Source organism: Rattus norvegicus, chromosome 19 (genome assembly GCF_036323735.1).
Source record: "Rattus norvegicus strain BN/NHsdMcwi chromosome 19, GRCr8, whole genome shotgun sequence".
NCBI classification, from domain to species: Eukaryota; Metazoa; Chordata; class Mammalia; order Rodentia; family Muridae; genus Rattus; species Rattus norvegicus.
Window position 1 is genome coordinate 72,896,720 of NC_086037.1, and position 21,639 is coordinate 72,918,358.

The 21,639-nt window shown below is 42.1% G+C and overlaps 1 long non-coding RNA gene across 1 annotated transcript in view; it reads left to right on the top strand.

Moving 5' to 3' along the window:
• The window catches only part of LOC103694361 (uncharacterized), a 111,374-nt gene that overhangs the window by 24,102 nt on the left and 65,633 nt on the right, over positions 1-21,639 (top strand). The window contains exon 3 of the long non-coding RNA XR_597305.3: positions 14,742-14,804. This is a non-coding gene — a long non-coding RNA (uncharacterized LOC103694361). The remainder of the gene's footprint in view (positions 1-14,741; positions 14,805-21,639) is intronic.

The window sequence follows — 21,639 nt, forward strand, 5'->3', positions numbered from 1 at the left end:
CTTGCTGTTCCATTTCCTGCCTCAGCCCTGTGCTGCCGTAACCACGCATTTCATTTCTGTGTATGTCATGAAACCCACAATGAAATACACTCCTATTGATCTTGTACATTTTGCTCACACATGTTACAAATCCCGTTTTTTTGTGTTTTATTATTTTTTGACTTATCTGGATAATTATCCTTTTGAGTGGTAGGTCAACTATGCAATCCTGGCATAAACCCCACCTGGTTATAGATATACCATGTGGGCTTAGTTACTTTTTTTGTTGTTGTTGTTGCTGCTATAATAATAGCAATTTAAGGTAGAAAAGGTTTATTCAGGTTTACAATGTATGTATATGGTCCATCATTTCAGGGAAATATTGGGGGGGGGGTGGGAGGGTGGCAGGGCAGGAGCAGCTAGTCATAGGGAATCCACAGCCAGGAAGCAAAGAGAGACTAATGCCTGATGCTTCTCAGCTCCTTTCTCCAATTATCCAATCCAAGATCCTGCCCAGTGAATAGTGCCACTCACAGTAGTTGGGTTCTCCTCATTAATTAACCCAATGAAGAAAATCCTCTAGAGGCCTGGCCAAAGGCCAATTTCCCAGGTTACTCTGAATGCTTTCAAGCTGACAATTAGCACTAACCCATCATACTTTATGTCCCATAATTCATTAGTTTAACTTTCTAAAACAACTATAAACTAACATGCCATTAGAACTTAAGTGTGAACGTAACCAGAGAGTATGGAGAATAATAATAATAATAATAATAATAATAATAATTATTATTATTATTATTAGGGGGCCTGCCTGAGGTCAGGATGATCCCCTGGGAAGAGATAACACCCCAACTACAGCCTCACAGAAAACTCAAGAAGTTAGATCCAGAAAATGCCACTCAGCAATTTTCTAACTAGCAGAAAGAGGAAAAAATCTAGTGAATGGATAAGCTAAACTTGTTTCACAATAGGAACATAAAATCCAGGGATAGCAGTGAGTGAAGTGGCTTTCTAGGACTTGCCAGAGCCTCTCTGCAGCACTGTGGCTGAGCTGTGTGCTGTGACCATCAGAAGCAACACTTCCAGCTCCTCCATGCTCATTACCAACACTGACTTCAACCTGAAACAGCTGTGGTTGGTGGGATGTGAGGATCCAGAATGGTCCAGACTGCTGTCCTTCCAGACTAGAGATGGCATTGGGATTGGGAGCTTACAAACTTTAGAACTATTCCTTGAGAGATCTGAGAGCCTGGTAAAACCCCTCACTCCACCACAATGAAAACTACAGTTTAGGAAATCAAAGCTGGAGAAGGAAGCCTCACTTTGCTCTTGTTACTGAGCATGATCTGTGGGATTAGGCCTTGGCCAGAAACTAAACATGGGGAAAGTCAACCCCCAATTCAGGCAAGACAGAGGGAAATGTTAGGGACATAGGGAAGGAAAGGAGCCCCTAACTCTGGTGTCTAATTGATATATTCCATCAGCGAAGAAGCCAGAATTTGATCGGCGATTGGTGTTGTGTTTTATAAAAAGATAAGGAGAGAAGGAATATGTTTGGTGGGTGTGTAGTCAGGTCTGGGGGGAAAAGGGGTGCCTACGAGGTCCCATGCTGAGGCACCCCTTCCCCCTGAGCTACTATCCAGGGCACAGGGAAGGGAGTGGAGAGGTTCGTAGAGACAGAGAGAGAGAGAGAGAGAGAGAGAGAGAGGGGAAGGAGGAGGAGGAAGAGGAGGAGGAGGAAGAGGGGGAGGAGGAGGAGGAGGAGGAGGAGGAGGGTAAAGAGTAGAGGCCAGCCATGAGCATGTGGAGAGACTGGGGGGAGGGGAATGGGTAGAGAGCGAGAAAGGGGCAAGAGGGCATAGTGAGAGCAAGAAGGCAAGAAGAGCAGAGGGGGCAAGCAGCCCCTTTTATAGTGAGTCAGACACCTGGCTATTGTCAGGTAACTGTGGGGCAGAGCCTAGACAAAATGCTAATAATCAGTTTTGACAAACACATACACCCAAGAAATTCAGCACTCTTCTCTATGTATTCTATACCTCTAATATCCAAGAAAATTTCTACATCTTTCCTTGGGGCTCCTTCATAGAACAGCTGGCTTTTCTGATTTCTGTCACCACGAGTTCACTTTATTTCTCGAGATCCTCACATAAATAGAATTAACTGAGCACTGCTCTTGGGTATCATGCTCTGTCACTCAGCCAGTTGCTATGACTGAACTGTGGTGCTTCATGGGTTCATTCCTCTTTATTGCTGAGTAGTATATCATAGTGGGACTTCACCACAGATTTTTCTTTCATGTTCACATTGAGGAGCCTTACGCTGTGTCTCATTTTTCTTATTATTACTGGTGATGCTACTAGAGTGAACTTTACTATTGATATTCTCTTATAAGAAGGAAAAAGCAGAGGAAGGAAATAAAATGGAATGTAAGAATATTTTCAGAGAAAAAAGAAGAAAATAATTAAATAGAAAAGTAGCAAAATAGAAGATCTCAGTCTAAGCTGAGTTAAACTTAAATTAAATACAAGTGATATAAGTTATTTAAATTAATCAGCAGAGATCGTTGGTCTGGATAATAAATAGTAAAGCCTAAAGCCGCACTCTCTTTTAAGAAATCCACTTTGAAAGTGGGAAATATATAAACTTATAGAACGTGGTAAAACATGCGAACAATAATTAAATCCACACCAAATGGTGGAAATAAAGCTATAAAGATTAGAGAAGATACCAGTGAATAAAAAAACAGAACAAAACCAACCAACCCACCAAACAAACAAAAGACTCAAAGATTGAGTTTTTTGGGTGGAAAGCCAGAAATGAAATTGATAAATAACTTGTTTCATGAGAATAAAATTATCAGTATCATCAATGACATCCGTTTATATAATTTAGGAAGTAAAAGAATAATTAGAAGATAATAGAAATAACTCTTGCAACAGTTTGACCTGGGCAGAAAACTGAGACAATGAGCTATTGTTGACCTATTTTAGTAAATAATGTTTTATTCAAACATAGCCATAACTATTTGTCTATGTGTTGTTCATTGTTGTGTGGTAAAGTTGACAGTCACAAAGACTCTGCAGCCCACAAAACCCAAATCGTTTTATTTTATAACCATCCTTTATAGGAAAAAGCTTCTGATCCGTGTGTAAGATAAAATACAAAAATTCTTAAAAGCACAAATTGCCAAACTAAAACAATAAATTGAAATAAATTTAATGGCCTTATTTCTATAAATAAACTAAAATCATCTCTAAAAATTTTTCTACAGAAATCCGGGCAGAGGTGAGTTTATTGAAACATTTAAAGGGAAGATGACATATAATACAACACAAATTTATAAAGAAAATGAAAGAGGAAAAAATCATTCAAAATTCATTTTAAAAACTTGGAATACCTTGGTACAAAAATGTGGAAAATGATGTAAGAAAACAGAGATAGGACCCAATGGACTTCATAAACATACATGTAACTATGTTTAAGAAGTATTAATAATCAGATTCCAACAGTAGATGGGAAGTGTGTCTCACCATTAAGTGAGATTTGGCCTCAGAAAACAAGGCTGATTTATGTTGTTGTTCTTTTTTTTTTTTTTTTTTTTTTTTTTTTTTTTTTTGGAGTTGGGGAGTGAACCCAGGGCCTTGCGCTTCCTAGGTAAGCGCTCTACCACTGAGCTAAATCCCCAGCCCCAACAAGGCTGATTTAAAAACATTTGAATATTAACCGATATGATTTACAAAGGGTAGTTTTTGTTTGCTACTTTGTTGCAGTGCTGTAGTCCTGGCTTTGTGCTTGGCAGACAAATGCTCTTCCACTGAGCTCCATCTCCAGACCTGAAGACTTGTAAAAGAAATCTGCCTCCCATCTTAGTAGAACAGTAGTTCTCAACCTTTCCAAACCTGCGACCCTTTACTATAGTTCCCCATGCTAGGATGACCCCCCACTGTAGTATTATTTCATTGCTACTTCATAGCTGTAATTTTGCTACTGTTATGTATCATAATGTGAATATTTTTTTTGGAGGTAGAAGTTTGCCAAAGGGGTCCTGACCCACAGGTTGAGAACTGCTGCAAAATCCATGATTGCTGCGAAGATGTAGTTCTTCATGGTTAAAGAGAATGTCTCAGCAAGCTAGAAATGGAAACCAGCTCACAGAAAGAAAAGGGAGATGTGTGAAAGGTTTCTGCCTCAGATCCAGAAAAAAATGCCCCTCTCACCAGCTTCATTCAACACTGTAGTGAAAAGCCTTGAAAAAATCTTGATAGGGTGAGGTAAAAAGGTGTATTGGGTTAACAGAAAATACTATTTACAGATTAAATTTGTTTTGTCCACAGAATGCAAGTTGAACATTGAAAAATCAAATTTGTTTCTATGATGGTAATATCTCTCTCTCTCTCTCTCTCTCTCTCTCTCTCTCTCTCTCTCTCTCTCTCTCTCTCTCTGATAAATAGCTGTTGACTAAATGCTACAAAATAAACCTTAGGCAAAGTTTAAAGACATGATTGAATGTACCAACATCCCATAATCACAGATTGGAAGATTTAATAGTTACTATGGTGACTGTTCTTCCCATGTTAATCAATAAATTTGGGAAGAAATACTTATCTCAATACTTAGTAGAGTAGCAAAGAACCTAAAACAGCCAAACAATTTTGTAAAAAAATAAAATAAAAAGAACAAAATCGAAGTGTGTACATTCCTTGTGATGATTGACAGTCAACTTGAAGGGATCTAAAAATCCCTAATGAGATAAACCTCTGGGCATGTTTGAGAGGGAGCTTCTAGATTAGGTTATCAGGGGAGGGAAGATCCATTTTTTTGACAATTCATAATTTCATTGTTATTATTATTATTTCCTTTTCTCCATCTTTATTAAATTGGTTATTTCTTATTTACATTTCAATTGTTATTACCTTTCTCGGTTTCCAAGCAAACATCCCCCTAACCCCTCCCCCTCCTCTTCTATATGGGTGTTCCCCTCCCCATCCTCCTCCCCTTACCGCCCTCTCCACAACAATCCTGTTCACTGGGGGTTTAGTCTTGGCAGGACCAAGGGCTTCCCCTTCCACTGGTGCCCTTACTAGGCTATTCATTGCTACCTATGAGGTTGGAGCCCAGGGTCAGTCAATGTATAGTCTTTGGGTAGTGGCTTAGTCCCTGAAAACTCTGGTTGGTTGGCATTGTTGTTCATATGGGGTCTCAAGCCCCTTCAGCTCTTTCAGTCCTTTCTCTGATTCCTTCAACGGGGATCCTATTCTCAGTTCAGTGGTTTGCTGCTGGCATTCGCCTCTGTATTTGCGGTATTCTGGCTGTGTCTCACAGAAGAGATCTACATCGGGATCCTGTCGGCCTGCACTTCTTTGCTTCATCCATCTTATCTAGTTTGGTGGCTGTATATGTATGGGCCACATGTGGGGCAGGCTCTGAATGGGTGTTCCTTCAGCCTCTGTCCTAAACTTTGCCTCCCTATTCCCTCCCAAGGGTATTCTTGTTCCCCTTTTAAATGAGTGAAGCATTTGCATTTTGGTCATCCTTCTTGAGTTTCACGTGTTCTATGCATCTAGGGTAATTTGAGCATTTGGGCTAATAGCCACTTATCAATGAGTGCATACCATGTGTGTTTTTCTGTGATAGGGTTACCTCACTCAGGATGATGTTTTCCAGTTCCATCCATTTGCCTGTGAATTTCATAAAGTCATTGTTTTTGATAGCAGAGTAGTATTCCATTTTCTGTATCCATTCCTCTGTTGAAGGGCATCTGGGTTCTTTCCAGCTTCTGGCTATTATAAATAAGGCTGCTATGAACATAGTGGAGCACGTGTCTTTGTTATATGTTGGGGCATCTTTTGGGTATATGCCCAAGAGAGGTATAGCTGGGTCCTCAGGTAGTTCAATGTCCAATTTTCTGAGGAACCTCCAGACTGATTTCCAGAATGGTTGTACCAGTCTGCAATCCCTCCAACAATGGAGGAGTGTTCCTCTTTCTCCACATCCTCGCCAGCATCTGCTGTCACCTGAGTTTTTGATCTTAGCCATTCTCACTGGTGTGAGGTGAAATCTCAGGGTTGTTTTGATTTGCATTTCCCTTATGACTATAAAGATGTTGAACATTTCTTTAGGTGTTTCTCAGCCATTCAGCATTCCTCAGCTGTGAATTATTTGTTTAGCTCTGAACCCCATTTTTTAATAGGGTTATTTGCCTCCCTGTCATCTAACTTCTTGAGTTCTTTGTATATTTTGGATATGAGGCCTCTATCAGTTGTAGGATTGGTAAAGATCTTTTCCCAATCTGTTGGTTGCCGTTTTGTCCTAACAGTATCCTTTGCTGGGAAGATCCATTCTTAAAATGGGCAGCAGTCTTCATAGACTGCAGTCCTGGACTGAGGACAGGAAGTTAACCAGCTGAACACCAACATTCACCTCTCTATTTCCTGACTGTGGAGACAGTGTAACCAGCTACTTCAAGATCCCGCTGCTATGCCTTCCCGGCTATGACAGACTGCACTGTCAGTCAATATAAACCCTCCTTAAGTTGCTTTTGTCAAGCACCAGGTGTTGGTATCAGGAATTGCCTTTAGTAGTGACACTGGTTGGTCACTGTTGCCTTGGCAATGGCCATACATTCCTAAAAGACTTTTTGGCTCAATTTGCACCTCCACCTGGGAACCTTTACATCACATTCCAAATAAAAGGCAGATTCCCTGCCCCCTAGGCCTCTTTTCTCTTCATTCTCTTGCTCCCTTCATCTTATTAAAATCTCACCACATGGAACGGTGTTGGTGTTGGTTTGGTGTGCTCTTTCCCCACTGGTGTGGCCGATATCTGGTATTATTAACAACTGATATCTGATATTAATAACAACATCAGGTCCTTACACAAAGGCACAAATGGCCAACAAATTCCTCAGCATTAATACTTCCTTCTAGATCAGTGTTTCTCAACCTGTGGGTCTCAGTTCCTTTGGGGGTGGTGGTGGTGGTCAAATGACCAGTTTGCCTGGGTTTGCCTAAGACCATTGGAAAACACAAATGTAATGTAAAAAACACTGATTCATAACAGAAGCGAGATTATGTTACGAAGCACCAACAAAAAATAATTTTATGTTTGATGGGGAGGTCACCTCCACATGAGAAATGTTTAAAGAGTCACAGCATTAGGAAGGTTGAGAACCAGTGTTCTAGAGGAAAACTAAAAGCAGAAGGAGAAACTACCAGGTGCCGACTTAAAAGTGCTTAAGTAAACAAGGTTAATGGTTGTTAGTGTTGGTCAAACATGTACCAATGAGAGGAGTCATGCTTAGATAGTTGGCTTCTAGAATGCTTGAAGTAGAGACAATAATTACTCAAGTTACAAGTGCAGCAACAACTTTCTGTATTTCTAGGCATGTAGAGAAATAAAACAAACACAAAAATAAAACACTCAACTGCTTATCCTTTGTGAATGAACAAAACCCAGTCCTGTCACATACAGAGTATGACAGTCTGCAGGTGAAAACACTGCTCAGCAGCCAGTGTTTTGAAGGCTTTGTCCCAGTTTGTGACACCACTTGGAAGGTTCTGGAGCTTTTAAGGGGTGAGGGTTGGCTGCTGAAAATCCACCGTTGCTTTGAAGTAGCCTTTAAAGGTTCTACCTATCCTAATTGTGGCCTTATTTCTCTGCTTCCTAACAGGACACCCACCAGGGAATTTGCCAGGCTTCTGTGTCTCGCCAGTGGTGAGGCACTGAAGTCTCTTTGAAACCATTAGCCAAAATAGCCTTTTACATCCTTAGGCTGTTTCTGTTTAGGGTCTAATCATACAGTGGGGCTGTCTGGGTTGTGTTTACTTTTTCTGGAAGATATGAACAACTATGCATTCACCCCAGATGGGACACCAAGGACAGACCAAAGTTCACCCTGGTAAACCAATGTGATAATTGAGCTTGCTTACAGAGAAGGAAAGGTATTACAGGAGCATAGGTGACCCCAAACCAGCTGCATCACTGTAAAGTTCCAACCCATCAAGGGTGACAACCTTACCAAAGCTGTATCACGGAGTCCCAACTTTTGGTTAACTTCCTTTTCCTGTATACTCTAGCATCTTCCATAACCCTTGCCTATGGGAGAAGACAGGAGGTAGCAATGTCTGGAATCCCAAGTTGGGGTCTTGTTGTCCTCCTTCTAGGAAATAATATCAATAATAACAATGTTGCCATCTTTCTGCTGGCTCTTCCTGTGCTGTTTTGCTCACTCACCATGATTTCCAAGCTAAGGTAATCTATTTCAAAATAGTAGTGGGGTTATTATGCTGTACTTGGAAGGAAAAGGCCATCTTCCAGCAAGTTCTATTCACCTACATGAAGAAAAAAACTACTGATATTGCCTAGGCAATGTGAATCAACTTTAGAAACGCTAGGAAGTCAAAGCTGAACATATATGCACACATACGTGCATGTATGCAACTCCATATGTTGTGTGATTCAAGTCTCACTGTATACTAGAAAAGTTGGAATAGTCTACAGAAAATGCTCATCAGTTATTGTCTAGAAGTGGATGGGAACATTCTGAGACAAACTATGGAGGAACAGCAGGAATTTCTTGGGGGTCACTGACATGTTCTATGTCTTCACTGGGGTATTGGGTAAATACATATGTATGGTCAAATTTACTAACTAATGGAATACCATTGTTATTAATGTATGCATATGTAGTTAGGGTTTTACTGCTGTGAATAGACACAATGACCAAGGCAACTCTTATAAAGGACAACATTTAATTGAGGCTGGCTTACAGGTTCAGAGGGTCAGTCTATTATCATCAAGTCAGGAGCATGGCAGCATCCAGGCAGGCATGGTGCAGGAGGAGCTGAGAGTTCTACATCTTCGTCTGAAGTGTGCTAGCAGAACACTGGCTTCTAGGAAGCTAGGATTAGGGTCTTAAAGCCCATGTCCACTGTGACAAACCTACTCCAACAAGGCCACACCTCCAAATAGTGCCACTCCCTGGGCCAAGCAAATTCGAACCATGACAGCATATGTATGCATATGCATATTGAGGCCAGAGAACAGACTTGAGTATCATCCTAAAGAACACCATTTGACTCCCTTGAAACAAGGTTAGTCTCATTGGTCATTAGGCTAGATTGGCAATCCATTGAGCCCTAGGGATTTTCTTGTTTCTAGCTTCACTACTATGACTAAAATGGATTCCAGGGATAAACTCAGAGTCTCCTGCTAGGATGGTAAGTACTTTACTGACTAAGCTAGCTCTACAACCCTTGTAGACATAGTTATATTTCACTGTGTGTCAGTTTCATTTTGATCAACGTGAATTGAGTTGCTTTATAAAACCACTTGCCTGCTCGGGCTTACTTTTCACCATTTAAATGCCTGTCTCCTGTCATGCCTCAGTAATTCAGGTAGGTCTATTTCACAACACGGCCTCCCACTCGCCCAGAAGTCTTCTACTTAACATCCCACCATCACCAGCACCCTGCCGAGCTACGCTTGCTTTCTTGTTTGTGTGCTGCACATTTATAGTCTCTTGCGATTCTCTGGATTTGACTAAAACAATCTCTCCTGGTCAAATTCACCCCAAAGTCCCTTTGTTTAGTGTCCAGTGTGCATCCCTTTTATTTAGAAAAGACATTGTTGGGTTGAGGTTAATAATTGGATCGTTCATTCCCTTAGGACAATTAAACCAATATCTATGGGTTTCTGGCTTGTTCTGCATGCAGTATTCTGGGTGCTCTGCAGTGACCCCCCAAAGTGTGAGAACTGCAGGCCATTAACTACATTGTGTAAGGTGAACCTTTAGCAGAGGAAGCAGAAGTTTAAACAGGCAACAGCTGTGAAGGGATATGTGTTCAAAATCAGAACAGGCAATATATGGTAAGGGTCTGAGGAATTCAGAGAACTGGAAAGGCATTCTCAGGTAGTAATAGGTAATGCAAAATTTTTATGAAGGGGATGAAATTTAAATAAGCTCAGAGCAACCTCATTCTTCTGAATGTTCTTCCTGGGACCATTATACTCTCCCTTGGGTCATTTCAGGCTCTCTTCTCTGGAACTCAAAGGAGAAATGGGGTCATTTCCTAACAAAGCCAGTGGTGCCAGAGTACACTTCAGGGAGTTTACTGTGGAAATATGCAAAATGGGCACCTCTGGATCACAGCCAGGAGAGGCTATGAGGACAGTTTCTACATCCCGGTTTGTTTTTGCCATTTTAATTTCGACTTGCTTTCTCTGCAGCTCAGTATGCCATGGGGATACACAGATCTTTGAGGTTGCAAACTCTTAAGACAGCAAACTTTCTCGTTGGAACTAGGAGAAAGCAAAAAAGTAGCAGAAGGCGCAGTAAGTTGATAAGCAGACACTCCTAATGGAGGACATGGGAGGACCACAGCACAGGATGCTCTGCTTTCTGTCTCTGGAGCTCGTCAGGCACATTGTCTAAATAATTAAGACGGAGCTGCTCTGGAAAGCAACACTGGGAAGACATGCTCTGCCTGACACTACCCCAGAGCGTACCTCAGCCATGATAAGGGCTCTTACGTCTCTCCTGCTATTCATAATTGGCTCTACTGTTGTGGCTCCATTGGAGGAGTTGTTTATATTCAAGTGAAGGCATTTACCATTACTTTGTTTAAAGACAGGAACCCTGGTAGACCATGATAGCCCAAAACTATCTGTGTAGTCAGGAATGACATTGAATCTGTTCTGCTTCTATCTCCCGGATGAGTATAATGAGTGTTATTTGGGGCAGGGCATGCATTGTACCTAAGATAATTCCAAATTTCAAAAGACTATAAGCTGTATGTGTGTGCTTATGTATGTATGGATGGATGCATGATGCCGTATGGGGGTGATAGGGTTTATACTTTTGAAGGCCAGAGGTTAGCTTTGCCTGCTGTTATTCAGGAACTGAGACTGGTCTCCTTCTGACTTGGAACTCACCAAAGTAGGCCAGGAGGGCTGACCAGTGAACCCCAGAGATCTATAGTGGGATTAAAAGTGCACGCACCATGTCTGTTTTTCTGTGGGTTTTGGAAATTGAACTCAGGCTTTTATGCTTTCGAAGAAAACATTTTTAGCAACTGAACCAACCACCAGCCCCAATAATTGAGAAGTGTCTCTTAAAAACCCAGTACAGTTTCTTCACAATGTGGTATGTTGTTAAGGAGTCCATAATGTTTCCTCTCCTCGGGCTGCGTAACTCACACAGAAGAGACCTAGTGTTAACCTAGATCATGACATGATCATTGTCTCCATCTTTGATGCCCACAGCACCTAGAATTCTGTCTCATCTTTTGTCTTCTTTACCCACAACAGATGTTTTGTTGGTGTCCTTACGTTAAAAGTAGAGGGAAAGAAAGGAGCCTTTGTAACACTCTAGTGACAGGAGATGGCATAGTCTAAATGCCACTTGAATGAGTCCTGGTGTGATGGATGAACTCCTGATGAGAACTACACAGCCCGTGGCTAGTGCTGGGGCTCTAGGCCCTCTTGGGTTACAAGCTGTCACTGTGCCCAAGTGCACTCTGCCCTAGCTGAGGGGTCACCATTCTGCTCTTTCAATGAAGAATCTGACTTTTCATGGTATTTTATTGGTCTGGAGCTGGTGTTGACAACATATTGTTTTTTAGAAGATGACTTTTTTTCCCCCCGCTAGGAGCATCTTTGAGGCAGTGGGCATGTTTGTGGCAATCACACAAATGTAACTGAAGACACCATGTGTTGAACAAAGGTAGAGCTGGCGGAGGTTGTGTTTGTGTGATCTGGGGGTGGAGTGGGCTCAGATGACTGTCAGCAGCCATTGGCTGAGCCTCACTCTCACCTCCCACACTCGGCCTTCACCATCCTCAGAGGTTTGCTTCAGACAAGTTGCCTCTGTCACTAGTTAGGGATGATGACTATGAAAGGACTTGAGCCCACACAGGGACATGCGTGACAAATTATCCTGACAAGAATGCCACTACGATATTAGCAGCTCGTTAAAAGAGCTGGGTGAAACTCATCTTGGCTTTGATCAATTTTCTGCTAGCATTTCAAGGCTTTGGACAAATTCCCCAGCCCCTCCCACCCTACCCCAGTTTTGTGTTGTTGAAGCTGTTCTTGGCAGAGCTTACCAAGGGTTCTGAGAGTCTGCTGACATACTCACCAAATCCCACAGATGTATATGCCCGGTTTAGGAAAAAGAAATGGAATATGAACTGAGAATTTATATTTGCACTTAAAAAATAAACAATAAACTTGGATAATATAATCTGCGACGCTCACTCAAGCTATTAGATTGTGATGAGAGGACGTGAACCATGGTCTGGAAGGGGAGGCCCTAGGCTCAATTTTCTGGGCCTGGGAATCTTAAAGCAGGAATGACCTGTGGGAAATGGCCAGGCCAAACACATTGCTGATGACAACTCTAATAAGGAGACACAGGTGACAGGAAAGTCCAGACTTCCTGAATTCCTGGACTATGTCCCATTCCCTGCACCACTGCTATAGGGGACAGTGGAACACCAGAGTCTGAGACTGCCAGAGGAAATGAACAGTGAAGACACATATATGTGTACACATGTCTACTCTTGTCTGTTGACATGGAGACAGGCGGGTCTCTGATTTTTAGGGTAAACTGACAGGATGCAGATAATAATCGTTACCACAGTCTTGGGGCAGAATTTGTTTTCTGAGGACCCTCCTTAGAGACTGGGGAGGCTCACTCGTTTCAGGATAATTTCTTTTTCTCAAATTCTCCTGCTTACAGATGTTGGTCACCCCTAAAATGTTTCTAGGGTAGGGCTGAGACTTTCATACCACTGCATTCCTACTGGCTTAGAGATTTCAGATGATTCTAAGACCAGTGAAGAGGCATAGTTCTGCAATAAGGGAAGCATGGTATGTCTTAGATAGAGACCACATGATGTATATCTATTAAGTGACAATCATCCGCATGCATGATCTTCTCTGGGAATAGACCCTGTTGCTGCTGACATGAAGTCCTATGTTCTGTGGGTGTTGCGTGTCTGACTTGTATATGTAAACATTTCAAAATGGGAACACAGAGAAAGACAGAACAAAGGTAAGAATAAAGGACTATGGAAACCTTAAAAGCCAGAATAATGAAGAAAGACTAGAAGCGAGAGAGGGTGTATTTGGATGAGTTTGTGTGAATTCCCATAGGTATATGAATAACAACTGTTTTTAAAGGTAGGAAGAGACTGAACACCATGATTGAACACCGTGTTTCATAGGCACTAGGCAATGTACTCTTCTACAGAGCCACAGCCCCAGTGCCTTGCAACGAACTTAAAATCCAATGATTAAAATCAAACACTTAATTTTCCTATTTCAATGAATGGTTAGCTTCCCGATTTCTTCACTGAATGAAGAGTAGGCTTGTCTATATCATTACAGGTAGCCCCCCCCCCCTCGCTTCATTAAATGGTTAGTTTTACTCTCTCTTCACTTAATGGTTAACATTCCTCTTTCTTCATTGACTGCTTGGCCTCCCTCTTGATTCATTCACTGATTGGTTCCCCATCCCCTGCCTTCTTTCACTGATTGAGTGACCTCCCCTCTCTCTTCATTGACTGGTTACATCTCCTCTCTGTTAGGTGAATGCTTAACTTACCCCTCTTCTCATTGAATGCTTAGCCTTTCTCTCAGTCTTCACTGAATAGTTAGCCTTCCATTTCTTCACTAAGTGGTTAACATCCCTCTCTCTACACTCAGTGGTTATTCTTCTCTTCATTGATTGGTTGCCCTCTCCTTCTCTTCATTGAATAGTTAGACTCTTTCTTCATTTAATGATTGCCCTCTCTCTCTCTCTCTCTCTCTCTCTCTCTCTCTCTCTCTCTCTCTCTCTCTCTCCATTGAGTGGTTAGCTTCCTACTCTCTTTAATGAATGGTTAACCTCTCATTTACTTCATTGAGTAATTTTCCTCCCTCTATCTTCATTAAATGGTTTTTCCTCCCTCCCCAAATGATTAGCTTTCTTCTCTCTTCACTGAACGATTATCCTCCCTCTCATTTCATTATATGGTTAGCTTCCCTCTTTATTCATCCAGTAACTGGCTTTCCACCCTCTTCAGTGACTTAACTCCCGTTCTCTTTGTTGAATGGCTTGGCTCTTGCTCTCTTTGATGAACGATCAGTTTCTCGTTATCTTCGTTGGGTGACTGTGTAAACTGAAGGAAAACACATTAAAGCTATATGTTTTCCAAAAAATGTTTTTCTACCTGTTCTGTGAGATACCATGCAGAGTTCTTTCCTTTGAGAATTTGTTTGGAGAAAATAATCCATGTAAGTCACTTTAGTGTAATAGCGGAGATGTTTCAGGCAGACAGAAACTCAAAGTCAAAGACAGAAAGACAGGGACAAGCATGCCTTGTTCCCTGAAAGCCAAGTGATGGGATCAGGGTGGTGTGTGTGTGTGTGTGTGTGTGTGTGTGTGTGTGTGTGTGTGTTCATGTCACGAGTGTGTGAACGCTCATGTAGCTGTGGTTGTATGTATATGTATGACCATAGGCACGTGGAACCCAGAGGACAACTGCTGGCATTATTCCTCAGGAACTGTCTATCTTTTGTTTTCTTGAGTCAGAGTTTGTCACTGTATCCCAAGGCTCACAAAATCTGCTAGACTGACTGGCCAGTGAGCCTCAGGGATGCATGTGTCTCTCTGCATTCCGTTTTTGGATTATCAGCTATTTACATGGGTGCCGAGGATGGAACTTAAGCCTGTGGGGCAAACACTTTACAAATCTAACCTTTTTTTCTCTTTATAGATGACAAAAAAAATTATTCAAAGGAAATAGCTTAAGATTTGCTCATCATTCAAAGGACAAAAGGTATGAATTCTCCTAGATCAGCAAAAGTGTCGACTAGAGATAATGTGTTTGTAACTAATTTCCTTGGTATCTGCTTCCCTGATATTAATATTAGCACTAAGGTAAAACTGCTTAATCATGGTGTCTTCATGTATAATGAGTGTTCTGACTTAAGATCAAGAACCATGTGTCTAGATTAGTATTTTGTCAACTGTACACAAGCTAGAGTCATTTGGGAAGAAAGCTATTTGGGAAGAGGGACTCTTAATTGAGAAAATAAGATTGGCTTATAGACAAAGATGTCAAGCATTTTCTTGATTAATGATTGTTATGGGAGGGTCCCATTGTGGGTGAGGTCAACCGTGGGAAGGTGGTCCAGGCTTGTCTAAGACAGCAAGCTGAGGAAACCAAAAGGAGCAAGCCAGAAATCAGCATTCCTCCATGACTTCTGCTCTAGTTCCTGCCTCCAGGTTTCTGCCTTTACTTTTTGCCCTTTCTTTCATGATGGGCTGTGATCTGGAAGAACAAGCTGAAACAAATCCTTTCCTTCTGAAATTGCTTTAAGTCATAGTGTTTTATCATAGCAATAGAAACCCTAATGAAGATGCCAAGACACTGGGCTACAGAGATGGCGGTCAGTGATGGGCTTGGCTCTGTGTGTGTAAGGACCTGAGTTCAGTCCTTAGAACCCACGTGGAAAGCTGGGAATTGTTATATATTCTTATAATGCCAGAGCTGGAATTTGGGTGTGTGTGTGTGGCAGATATCTAGAGCTCATTGGCCTCCCAGCTTGGTGAGACTCCCAGTGAGAGACCCTACCACCACAAAAAAGTAGATAGCATCTGAGGAGTAATGCCATCCTCTGGTCTCTATGTTTACTTGCACTCCGGTTTTCACTCACTTGTGTGTACATGCAAACACACTGTGCACACACAAACACACGTACAGAAGATCCAAGTAAGAACAGTTCTAGTTTCCAGTCATTGGCAGAAGGAAGCAATAGAACCCTGAAATACTTCTGTAATGGTTGGAAGAGTTTTAGAAGTTATTCTTATCTGTTTTTAATATGAGACAAAACATTCTTTCAAATTAACCTCAGTAAGAGTGGGAGCGCTGAAGCTCAGATCTTTGCCTTTCAATAAGCTCCCCTTCTCCAGTGACCTGCCAGTAAAATAAATGACTATAGCTTTCATATTCTTTCAGTGGGGGTTGGGGGGGTGTCAGAAGTCAGGCCAGTCTTTTCCTCAGTGATTACTCGGCTCTGTTTTTCATTGTCTTGAATGCATCCCAGGTTTATTATGGAACTTTGTCCAAACAATGTAAAACACCACAAGAAGCTCTGTGCTCATTGCTGGATCCTGACTGGAGACAGGAAATGCTGGAAAGCATGAGAGAGGGAGGGAAGGGAGGGAAGGAAGGGAGTGAGGGAGAGAGAGGGAGAGGGAGAGGGAAAGAGGGAGAGAGGGAGAGAGGGAGAGAGGGGGAGAGAGAGAGAGAGAGAGAGAGAGAGAGAGAGAGAGAGAGAGAGAGATATCTGACTAGAATTCCAGCACAATTTGCTTCAGATTCAAAGCAGTTCCAAAACAAAAGTCCTTATAAGACAGGCCAGCATCAACATCTGCAGGTACTTCTCCAAAACAAACATAAATTTACATCTTTAGAAGGCCTTCAGATCCTGAGTAGCCCAGCCATTGCTCACACAGGGGCTGCCTTTTCCTTGACACCAGAAGAGACTGCACAATGGGAAATCATCTTCCTGTACCCTTGACTTTTTCCTTCCTTCCTTCCTTCTTTCCTTCCTTTCTTCCTTCCTTCCCTCCCTCCCTCCCTCCCTCCCTCCCTCCCTCCCTTCCTTCCTTCCTTCCTTCCTTCCTTCCTTCCTTCCTTCTAGAAAAGTCCCAGATGTTCCAGGCTGGCCCTATACTGACTATATAGCTGAGATATCCCAGGCTGGCCCTACACTAGTTGTACAGTTGAGGATGACCTTGAACTTCCCACCCTTCTACCTCCACCTCTGCAGTGCTGAGATGACAGTGTGCTTCACATCGCCCTGTTGATTGTGATGTGATGGGAATCAGAGGTTCCTGCACACTAAGAGAGCCCTCCACCAGAGGAGTGCCATCCCCAGCCTCATGGGTAACAGACAACCATTGAACAGAGCACTGGTGCCATCCGTTTTTCATGTGCTGGATAACACGGCAACATTAATTGATATGGTGCTGTCATTCGCTCACCCTGTAAAAGAAAATTCCTACAAGTTCATGGCTTAATCTTTGCTCTCAGGAGATTTAATAAAAGCTATAACTCCAAAAAAGAGAGAGACAATCATTGTTAATCACAGTCAGGGAGAATGCTTTCTGCTGGGCCATTGTTCATGGAACTGAGACGGATTCTGAGAAGAGGTCCAGACCCCGTCCCTGTTCTGGAGGCCATACTGACTTGCAACTGGTGGGATAAATAGAATACTTCCTAAAGGGCAAACATGTGCAGGAAAAAGCAGGGTGTGAGGCCATGCTTCAGTAAGGCAGGCTGGCCAGATGTTCCAGCTGACCTCCACCACTGGAGTCTGATTGACAGTGGGTTGGATTTCGCCAGCTGTTTGGAAGAGCTACAGGAAGAGTCAACCCTTTCCCAAGACTAAAAGGGGGCCACCTGCAAAATATCACCTCATCGCTATTGGGATTTGCATCCTGTGTCTTTTGTGGATCTTGAATCCATAATTTTCAATGCTTAGAAATGTTATGAAAAGGATTACAGATTTATCAGCAACCAGATCTCTTAAGGAGAGCCCTGTATGACTTCCACCATGATATATGCTTGGAATGTCAGCCAGGCCTTGCTGAACCCATATTTAATGTCTGGTTTTAGGGAAATGTTACAAATACTGAAGCCAGAGGAATAAAAAAAAAGCACACACATGCTTATGCTTATGAGCGCTCGTGTGTGTGTGTGTGTGTGTGTGTGTGTGTGTGTGCACGCATGTGCACACTCACAGGCACATGGGCACACACTGGCACACACATATGCACATGTGTTCTTGTAAGATGGATGTGTGTTGTGAACAAGTTTTTGCAAATGGAAACATCTATAAAACTGCCTAACAGAGCCAGAGGAATGTTGGCTAATTAGAATCATTGCTCGAAACTATTGTTTCAGGCAAATGGTAATTCCAGGAAGCCTTGTAGATTTTATTTATTTATGCATTTATTTATGTAGATTTTTATCTCTGCAGCCTTAGCTAAACTTAGCATCCCGAAGCAAGGGCAGTAAACTGCATATTTTATACGTGCCTTAAAAACGCAGCATTAGTCATAATAAATCCAGATACCAGATACCCTAGGATTCAAAGCCAGCAAGCAATTCTGATTAAAAAAAATAAAATTAAAATTACAGAAATTTGGAACTTAGGGATAGATTAGTTAGCTGAAATACACCTTTGTGCTATCTATGAAATAAAAGGGAGTTGGGAGTAAATTGTGAATGCAAATTAAATTTCAGGCCAAGGTTTAAAGAGAACAAACTGGATTCAAACAGACCCTTAAGCACTTCAGAAACATCTATTTACATATAGGCAATTAATGCCTGAATTACAAATCATTCTTATTCCTTCATTAAAACAAGTCCCCTGAGGACCTCTATTAGTCCAAAAAAAAAAAAAAATCCAGAAGTGTAAATTGAATACATTTGAAAGCAGGAAGGCATTCCACTGCTGTTCACCCTGCTCCAAGTCAGGATGTCCTTTTGAGTTATGCTGAGCGGGAAAGGCTGCTGCCTGCTCTGGGAGCATGACCAGCTCTTAGTGATAATGGTAACGTTGACCTCGGATTCAGAATGACCTCCTCCGAGTGAAAAAAGAAGGTCATACAAAAGAGAAAGTCATCCGTATGCTGTTATGGGATGTAATTTATGGTCCCAGTTTGCCCTGTTGCTGTCTCAGCATTTAGCATGCCTGCAATCGGGTTTGCTCATAGGAAGTCAAGCAGCCCTTGGAGGAGACCCGGTTTCATGAACATGGCTAAGGAGGACAAGCCAGGAGAGTATGAGACATAGAAGCATCAGTGTCGCTCCATCTAAGGAGTTAGTCCTGGGGTGAGAGGGAGAGCAGAGAACGGAAGGAGAATGAGTCCTGAAGGCCTCAGAACTTAGGAGGAAACGGACTTCAGTCTTATTGCTTGCTGGGCAAGCACGTGGGAAACCTGGGAAAGAAGCACACAGAGAACATGGGAAGTACATAGTACAAGTGCTTCCGAATTGTGCTGAAGTCAGGCACTTCTGACAGGCTCTGTTATCCCTGAGGCACTAGATGTATTGGTTGTAGCAATGATTCCTCAGAGTGTATGTTCCAACATGTGTGTGTCTGTATGTATGCATGCACAGAAGTGTGCAGTGCTGGGGATCCAAACTCAGTCCTCTCCCACAAGCACCTGTGAGGATCATTTCTAAGGCCTTAACTTCTGTTCTTTGGAGGCCAAAGCCTCTGGTGCTTTATGCGGGCACCTCAATCTCATGTAGCTTCTTCAAGCTCATGATAAACTGTTAAAAGCCTGAGTGTTTCTCTGTACTCTTGGAGACTTCTCATCACCTGAGAACTACTGTGGCCCTCCCATATGCATGAACCTCCCAACTTCTAAAAAAAAAAAAAAAAAAAAAAAAATGAAGTCTTCAGAAAATCAAAATCCAGGTCCAGCACTGCAAGCATTTCCAAGATACATAAAATATTGTCCTGAAACTATAATGTTCTGCATGCCGAGAACTCAGATGCATAAAACTCCATGCATTTATATGACTTATTCTACATTTATACACTGTCCAAAGCCTTACTCTTAAATGTTATTTCAGCTCGAGAGGGTGTTTCTACTATAGGCTGTATGAAAATATAACCACGTAGATGTTTTAAAACATACTTACTCACTGGCCATGCTTGGGTGATGACTCAGTCACTAAAGTGCTAGCCCTGGCACAAGGCATAAGGACCTAAATTCAATCTCAGAAGCCATGTAAACAAACAAACAACAACAATAAAAATAGGCATGGTAGCATGCCCTTGTAATCCCAATGCTGAGGGAATGGAGCAGGTGCATTTTTGAAGCTTACTGGCCTCCTAAGCCTAGGCTCCTTGGTGAGGTCCACACTAATAAGAGACCATATCTCAAAAAATACAGTGCTGTGGTCAACATTGTCCTCTAACTCTACACGGGAGCACATGCGCAAGCACACACACATGGAGCCATGACCCCATGTAGTAACTGAATTTAGGGCTTGCAAAATAGTTGGCGTTATAAAACATTTCTGAACTCACAATGACTAAAAACCAATTCAAAATTCAATGTAAGGAACCTGGGTCTCTCTGGCAACACACACTCTCGTTGCATCTCACGACTTTCCTGTGACCGTAGTTCTGAACATAATGCGCCCTGTACATGGGGCCACATAGTACAGAGCCAGAAAATGCTGCCTGAAACAGCTCTGCTAATATTCGAGACTATTGCATGTTACAGACTGCCGTGCTTTTACTGTATGTATAAAGCTCTCTCATGGGGGGTCTGGGAACGTGGCTCAGTGACAGGGCAATTGTCTAGCAGGTGTGATATCCTGAGTTCAGTCCCCAGTACTCTAAAGGGAAAAAACCCACCGAATAAAGAAAGCTTCATGCTCTTATAAAAGCTAATGATTTAATTGCAGAAATATTTTAAATATTTTCCTACTGTCATCCCTCAGCGTGTGTCACATGAGTATATCTCTGGGTTGTACTGTGGCCTACTGTTTGATTTTAAAATTCACTGTTTTGGTTGCTGAATTGGTTCACTTAAAATTAGCATCATGCATTGAGTTTTGGCTGGGGGTTAGGGCTGAATTCCCATTGATTTCTGAATAGCCCTAAGCACATGCCCACCACCATGCATCTTTATGTGAGGCTGCCTTCCTCCACTTTGCTGATTACAGAATCCAAGTGTGGATTAACTCTAGAAATGAAGATGCTCCGTGGCCTTTAGTATCAGACGCTCAACCGAAAGTTAATTCTTTACCGAAATATGAATGAGCACATCCATCTCGGTCATATGCAAATAGGCTTTCACCTGTAATGAATGGCAAAATTGTTTGTATGCAAAAGAATGATTTTAAAATAAATCCCTTTATGGTTTATTATTAGTAAATGTTTGATTCGTATGTATCTACAGCTATAAAACATCCTCCAAGTAGATGCTTTAAAACACAATTACTCATTGACCAGTATATTTGCACAGGATCAAGATGGACGTGCTCATCCATATTTAGGTAAATGTTCAGTAAAGTTAAAAACTGGATTTCTTTTATCCTGCACTAGATCCGTCACCGTAGTGCCACAAGACATCTGTTAGATATCTTCATCTCAGTCAGCAAAGCGTCTCACCCATTTTGTTCCATCCCATATCACATTGCCGATGGCTACTCTCTGAGCCTGACAATAATCTCTCTACCCATCTAGTTCCCAAGACAGGTTGCCACCATGCAGACATACACCATACACCATGGCGGCCCAGCGTGTCCAGCCGCCACACACTCTCTTGAACTCAATTAAATCACCACATGAAAGAACACATAATACAATAACCTCTGATCCAATTGATAAGATATAATTTGCTCATCTAGGCATACATACAAAGCCCTGTACACATCCATCCCTTAAGAATATCCATAACAACCTGCAGGTGTGTAGAGAGAGAGAGCTTAACATCTGCCTCCATGTTCTCTCATCTGCCCTCTCTCCTCCAGTCTCCTCCTCCTCTAAAACTTTTCTCCCACCCATCCTTTTTTCTCGCCCAATGTCAGGCCTCATTCTATCTTGTACCTGCCTTCACCTGCATAATGACATCAT